This window comes from Ranitomeya imitator, chromosome 3, assembly GCF_032444005.1.
Source record: "Ranitomeya imitator isolate aRanImi1 chromosome 3, aRanImi1.pri, whole genome shotgun sequence".
NCBI classification, from domain to species: domain Eukaryota; kingdom Metazoa; phylum Chordata; class Amphibia; order Anura; family Dendrobatidae; genus Ranitomeya; species Ranitomeya imitator.
In genome coordinates this window covers 131,993,821-132,001,733 of record NC_091284.1, presented here as the reverse complement: position 1 = coordinate 132,001,733, position 7,913 = coordinate 131,993,821, and positions in this window count along the sequence as shown.

Genomic DNA, 7,913 nt, shown 5'->3' with positions numbered 1-7,913 from the left:
AGAGGATTGTGAACACCACAGCAGGGTTTTTTTTATACTTTCCTTCTTTTAAATAAGATTTGGTTCAGGTGATCACCTAATCAGAAGCAGATTAAGTAGAATGAGGTGTACTCTGGTTGGAATTCAACTGACACTGGAATGGAATGGCTGTCTGACATATAGAGAGGCTGATTTTTATAGAACTGTGCAGTGGTCTCTTAATTTTTGCCAATTTTTGTGTGTATAGATAGATATAAAATACGCACTGTCCCTTCCCCCACAGAGCAGACTGTCAATGGATGTCTCAAACTGCACCTACTCTAAGCTATTGTGAGGGCATGTTCTTCTTGCCTCAGTGTGTAGCCACCTGCTTATGACTGGTGGTCAGTTTTAGAAAGAGGCAGAAGTACACGCCCCCAATGAAATCTCTGGTAACGCCCAGTGGGACTTAAAAATTAACTGTTTAGGAGTTAAATACTTGGATCACTAATATCACTTCAACAGAAAGGAGAAAAATAAGTATTCTGCCACTATTACATCACATGCCCAATGCAACATAACACATTTGTGAAAGGTCCTCTTTAAAGGGTACCGGTCTTAAAGAATAAGGCCCCCAAACCAACACTCTTGCTTCTACGCTGTGTCTGGTATTGTAGCCAATAAGGCTGAGCTGCAGTACCAGTTTTTCCCCATGGACAAGGGTTGTGCTGTTTCTGGAGGGAGCAGCTATTGCTTTACAATCTACAAACCTTTTTAGTTTTAAATGTATAGCTGTATACATAGGAGAACAGTGTACGTCTTCTGGCTACTGCTTATTTTGGGAAAGATTTTCTAACACTTAAAGTCCGTTTCTGAACTATCCACATAGCATCCCCTAGCTGCACATCAATATTTTGCTTACAATGATTTAATGTCCTTTTTCTTCAGATTAACTTCAGCAATAACAATACATTTTAATGGCAATATCTGGTGTATTTATTACCTGCTGATTTCCAGATATGTTTTAGATAAGGGACAGTCAAAACATGCCACATTTTGGAGGCTTTAATTACAGCCCTTGAGTCCATCCATGGCATTTAATAATGTTTTCACTAGAGCTTTTGGTTTCAGATTTGTCATTAAGCCTATCCCTGTGTATATGCCTCTTTAGGGCTCGGGTGACCTCCGAGTATTTGTTAGTGTTCGGAGATTTAGTTTTTATCGTGGCAGCTGAATGATTTCCAGCTACTAGCCAGGCTGAGTACATGTGGGGGTTACCTGGTTGCTAGGGAGTCCCCACATGTATTCAAGCTGGCTAATAGCTGGAAATCATTCAGCTGCTTTGATTAAAATTAAATCTCCGAGCAGTTATAAATACTCGGAGGTCACCCGACAAACGAGTACACTCGCTCATTACTACTGTCCAATTATTGGTACTCTGCTACAATCTGATTGAGCATCTGCTCCAATTTCACACTGTGACCAGGGTTCTCTTACCACTCATTGTTTGTCGATTCCTACACCTGATCCACTTATAGGTACTGATAATCCATGTCTACCATACTTGATTGGACTCTTCCCTTGCAGAATTAGAATGTTGCTTGGCAAAATGACCAATTTTGGAGCTTGCCAATTATACCAGCATTGTATATAAGGTACCAAGAGCATCACTCTCATCTTATAACCAGGCTAAACCCTGGTTATATTGCGTTGCATATGGTTTAAGGGGATGTCTGGTCTTAAACACCAGGACTGGAGACTTGTGAATTCACATAGTGGGTTATGAGGATTGTCCAGTGTGTGTGCCGATAGAGGAAGAAGACTTAAACAGCAAGTTTTCAGTTTGCATACGTGCAGTCACGTGCCGACGAGCGTGTATCTGGACTCACGCGGTGCTGGTGTACTGAGCTAGATTGGATGCAGTCTAGTTGGAATGTGGCTGGAAGTATGCACATTGCACATGAACGCTCGCTGCCAGCATCAGAGAATCATCACAGTGTGTGCGCTGTGAGGAGTCATAAGTCTACAGTACATAGAACGACTGCAGCCTTGCAGTTTGACTGGACAACCACTTTTAAAGTTTCCTGAAACTCTTAAAGTATATGTTCAATTGAAATGGAGCACTTCAAGAGCTTTCAGGTGCACGGATAGGGTCCTATCCCATAAATATGAAGTGATAAAGAAATCCAGCACTCAGTAGGATTTGAAGATGTTATTCATACATTAAATTGTTAGAATGTGGCTTTGTAAATTTGTAACTATAGGTTTGATGGTTGAGGTTTTTTTCAATCCTTAGCTGATACAGCGCAGATGTTTTGCTGATCCCCGTCAGTCTTTGTTTACAGGTGGCTGATAGTGATGTGCTGTACGTGACCATTGCAGCAAATTAGAGGCCTTATTAGTCATGTTTTTTACTTCCTGGCACCATTGAGTACAACATCCTCCCCATTACAAACCTATGGATTTGTGTTATCTAGGCCACCAGCAGTAAAAGACTATTTAACTGCTCTTACCTCTACTTATGAGATGGCTCTGCATACACTGTACCAGTCTACACAGCAAAGCTGAAAAAGTAATATCTTTCTGCAGTAATGACCATTGTTAATCTGGAATACTTACTGTAAATTTTTTATGGAAAATCTCAATTTTAATCTTTTTGTATTGTCTGATATTTTCTCTAAAAAAAAAAAGAGGGTTGCCCTTTTATTACTCCTTGGATAAGGGAATCCTGTCACCTTTCATTGTATTACACCTTATTGATCACATGACGCTTATTGATCATATTGCCATTTTTATTTTTTACTACTTAATATGCTCATAAAAATTTTGGTCAGCTTGGTATAGATACATTAAATGTTACCGTTGTAATCACATCAACATTAGGCTCTGTAGAAGCAACACTTGCCTTGCTGCTTTGATAGTGCGCCCCAAGTCCGCTGCGCTGCGTCCAAAATGCTGCGTTGTACACTACAAGCACAGTGGATGGGATTTATAAAACTGCCGTGCCCTCTATGCTTCTATTTAACGCTGCATAAACTCACCTGCGGCGTGGGTATACGTGTCGCAGCAGTTCAATTTCTGTAGTGGAAACCCTTGTCTCCACTGAGGAATTTGACCAGTTGAATGACATTGCATGCGATGAATCCCCATGTACTAACGACAGAAGCAATTAGAACGCAGTGAACATATGCTGCATCCAAAACGCTGCTATTCCTGATTGTGGGGACGTAGCCTAAAACTTGATTTGAAAGCCTGGGGAATGCTTCACAAGGGCCATGTTCTGGTTGTCTGAAAGTCCTACTGTTCTATGCAAGACTACATTGGCATTACCAGTCAGATCGGATAATGACTGTAGTGCATCAGGGCAGAGCCGGCTGTCAAAGTGCCATGTTGTGCTTACAGATGCCGTTCACAGCATAGTGAGCAATGACCTTAGGCAAGTCTGCATGACTGAAAGCCGGCAGCTACTGGGAGAAATGGTTAATTTTCTCCTGGGTGCCAAATTCCTTCAGAACAACACTATCAACCTACAGATTAACCCTATATCTGTAGGTTAATAACCTAATATGACTCAATAGTTTCCCTTTAACAGATTTCATGCATTAGTTATTTAAAAAAAAAAAAAAAGTAAATTAACCTAGAAACATCTTGGAAAAAAACTTTAACATTTAGTTTTTTTTCCCCCCATAAATCAAAGGGAACCTGTCACATTAAACATGGTGTCTGCCAACAGCGTGTTAAGTGGCAGGAAGAGCTGAGGAGATTGATATATAAGTTTATGGGAAAAGATTCAGTATAAGGATGCAGTCAAATGGCCGTATAACACATACGACGATCACATCAGAGCGCACGGACTTGCCGGCGGCTCTCCTAACCCAAGCATGGCAGCTGTATAGGAATACATGCTATCACACTTTGTGTCAGGAGAGCTGCCGGCCAGTCCAAACATTGCAATCGTTGGTCTTATATGGCTGTCTGACTGCGTCCTAACTTTTTTTTAGAATAGAGAGTTTTCAGTGGTTGATACCTTTTTAATGGCTAACTGAAAAGATGGTAACAAATTGCGAGCTTTCGAGACCACTCGGGTCCCTTCATCAGGCATAGAATAATACAAATTAAAAGGTATCAACCACTGAGGACTCTCAATTCTAAATATGTTTCTATCCACTGGCTAACACGGTACCAAGATATATATCTTTCCGGCGCCCTAACTAGTATTTTATATGTCTGCTCCTTCTGAGCTTGACAGTCAGAATCGATGATGTGACAGCACATCTCAGCAGGCATTCTTGTACAAGGAATGCTGTCGCTTGTTAGGACCTCCTGATAGACTGTTAAGCCCATTAATACATTTATATCATGTTCAGCATTTATTTTATTTATTTTTTACCCTAGACCATGCTGCCCAAAGATGCACATGCACAATATTTCTAAGCAAACTGGCTCCTTATAAAGCCTTAAATGACCGTCCACTTCTGAATATATTTCTAAGTGTACATTAGAATGCAATGTCAATATTTGCTGACCCTTCAATGTATGCCTCTATTTGCGACATCAAATATGAGTTCTCTCTATCATTCAGATCTGCAAATCTCCGTGCCGTCCCTTCTGTGAGCTGTAGATTTTAAAACACTATCGACCGGTTTTAATACCAACAATTTGTTTATTCTACTCACTTATATATCGCCATTAATTCCACAGCGCTTTACACCCACAGGGGACAGTGTCCTAATGGGGCTCACAATGTAGATTCCCAACCAAACTGAATATGAATGCACTGAACATGAAGAGCTGTAAATTTATGACTTAAATGTGTGCGTTCTCCTTTAAGGGGGTTTGAAAAACATGAAAAACACACTTTCTGAAACGTTTATACCGAGTCTAGAAGCCTAATAGATATAATTTCTCCTTAGTTCAGCCTTCCAGGAATAAGTCTCAGATGGTAATATACACTTCAGAGTAACTTCACAAAGCACAACAGTTTGGTATATTTTGACTTTCTAAGATTTGTACCATGTTTGTTTCTAGTGTTTTTTACGATTACTAAATGGCTTTGTTTTTATTGTACGAACTTCTTTTTTTTTTCTTCTTTTTTTTTTTTTTTTCTTCTGGACCTCAGGTATGTTTACTATTTTAGCATATAGATATATATTATTTATATCTCGATCACAAAGCAAACACTGGCTGGAAATGAACAATTGTGATCTTTAGTGAGAACTTTAATACTAAGACCTTGTTTTGTTTTTCTTTTTTACATTTTTTTTAACCAGTATAGGTTTTGGTTTGTTTTTGTTTTTTTCAGTCTAATCATCTGATCCATTCTCTTATGATGCATTGTTTATCACTTGGTTTTCCTTTTCGAAATACTGATTTTATTCTGTGTAACATGGTTTCCTTTAATAAAACTGAAAGTTACTAATAGGACCAGGATTCTAATGTATCAATTTATTCAAGAAGTACAAGTGGAAAACTTGTACTACACACTTTAGTCCCAACTGTACTCCTTGACGACCCCAAGTCACACAAGTGACTGCCCGGCATTTGCCTGACTTTGGACTCCTGTTATAGCACTATCGCCGTTGACAGACCGGTAATGTGTATTAGTTTTTACAAGGCTCCTACTGTAGTTGGGACTTCTCAGACGATTGTTTAGGTGGCAGCCAATTATTCTATAAAACAGATGTTGACTCCTCAAAGTGGCTATATTAAAGCAAGGGAGGTTGGCAGATTGTCGTTTTCCAACTCTCATTCTACCTCTCAAAATGCTTACGTGAGATTCTTTCTTTTGAAAACTATGATTCAAATGTGACTACTCTCTCACGAGAATAGCATAATTCCTAGATAATTGAGTCAACGGTAAAAAAAAATAAAAATAAAAATGTTCATTTTTCACACTTTAAAAGGACTAAACAGAACAATGCACCCAAAGATTAAGGCCAGATCAAACCTGAACATCATGGGACGCTAAGAGTAAAGGCCCCTTCACATTAAGCGACGCTGCAGCGATACCGACAACGATCCGGATCGCTGCAGCGTCGCTGGAGAGCTGTCACACAGACAGCTCTCCAGCGACCAACGATGCCGGTAACCAGGGTAAACATCGGGTAACTAAGCACAGGGCCGCGCTTAGTAACCCGATGTTTACCCTGGTTACCATCCTAAAAGTAAAAAAAAACAAACCCTACATACTTACCTACAGCCGTCTGTCCTCCAGCGCTGTGCTCTGCACTCCTCCTGTACTGTCTGTGTGAGCACAGCGGCCAGAAAGCAGAGCGGTGACGTCACCGCTCTGCTTTCCGGCTGACCGACGCTCAGTCAGTGCAGGAGGAGAGCAGAGCACAGCGCTGGAGGACAGACGGCTGTAGGTAAGTATGTACTGTTTGTTTTTTTACTTTTAGGATGGTAACCAGGGTAAACATCGGGTTACTAAGCGCGGCCCTGCGCTTAGTTACCCGATGTTTACCCTGGTTACCAGTGAAGACATTGCTGGATCGGTGTCACACACGCCGATCCAGCGATGTCCACGGGAGATCCAGCGACTAAATAAAGTTCTGGACTTTATTCAGCGACCAACGATCTCCCAGCAGGGGCCTGATCGTTGGTCGCTGTCACACATAACGATTTCATTAACGATATCGTTGCTACGTCACAAAAAGCAACGATATCGTTAACAATATCGTTATGTGTGAAGGTACCTTTAGATTCCCAGGGTGGAAGATTAGTTTTAAAGTATCAAACTACATTATTGTACTTATGCTCCAGATATTCTTAACATTTTAAAACCATCTGTTAGGATCTAATTTTTATTTCATTGACTTTGTGAAACATAAACTTCACGACACTTGATGATCGACTATATGATCAATTTGTATTTTCCCGGTTAGTAGGGATATTTCCTGGAGCATTGATGAATATCTTTAGACTGGGCCACCTGACGTTGTATTACATCACGGGTTCAGATACCATTTAAATATATACACGTGTAAACGTTCCGCTCACTTTGTATGGAGATGAGCTTGTTCTCTCCTTTCCCCCCCCCCCCCCCCTTCCAGGTGATTGATAGGTTTCCTATGTGTGTACAAAGGGGGAACTTGTAAATCACCTTGGATAATGAGAAGTCGCATCAGACTCCTTCTTGTCTTTCTTAAAACTATTGTTTTCTCTGACAAGTGAGTATTTCCAAAAAACTCATACCTGGCTGAAATTGGGCAACCAGACGGATTCATGCTACGTGTGGCTCCAGCAGTATGAATATAGTGACTGGTTCCCTTTTTAAGATTAATTGCAAACTCCAGTACATTGAAACTGATTTTTTTTTTTTTTTTCTTTTTTTGTGCTCCCCACACAAATTTGATGAGTTCAATTACTGCTGTAAGTTACGGAAATGGCTGAGGTGCCAAGAGGGTGAGACTGTGTGCAGACAATATTGGTGATCCTAGAAAGTCTAAAATCTGATCCTAGGCAAACGTGCACAAGACACCAGCATTACCGGCGTTTCTATACTGTTGGCATTTTCTTGGCAGTGCTAACTTTGAATGAATCAGTCTTCAAAAATAGAATTATTTCATGGTTTGTTTGTTTTTTTTATCACCTTTTTTATAGTAAATATTTGTAACATTTTATGGTTAACAAAGATAATGTGTCCTGACTGAGGAACGTCAGTCGCTAAAATCCATAAATGAATGCAAATACAGCATGACAAATATCTAAACTATATCTACTGTACACGTATAACCTATCCATATTCTGCAACTAACTAAACCAAAATGTATCAATGCACAGAATGTAGTGTTTTAATTTCATCTGAATATTATCTATCCTTGTCTTTGCCTAAATCTATCTAATCTAAAAAATAAAAACTCACTGGACAGTTTATAATATTTACCAAGTTTTGTTTTGTAAATTATCATTAGCTGTTATTAAATTACTTGAATTGGAGCAGAGGCTGCTGTAAT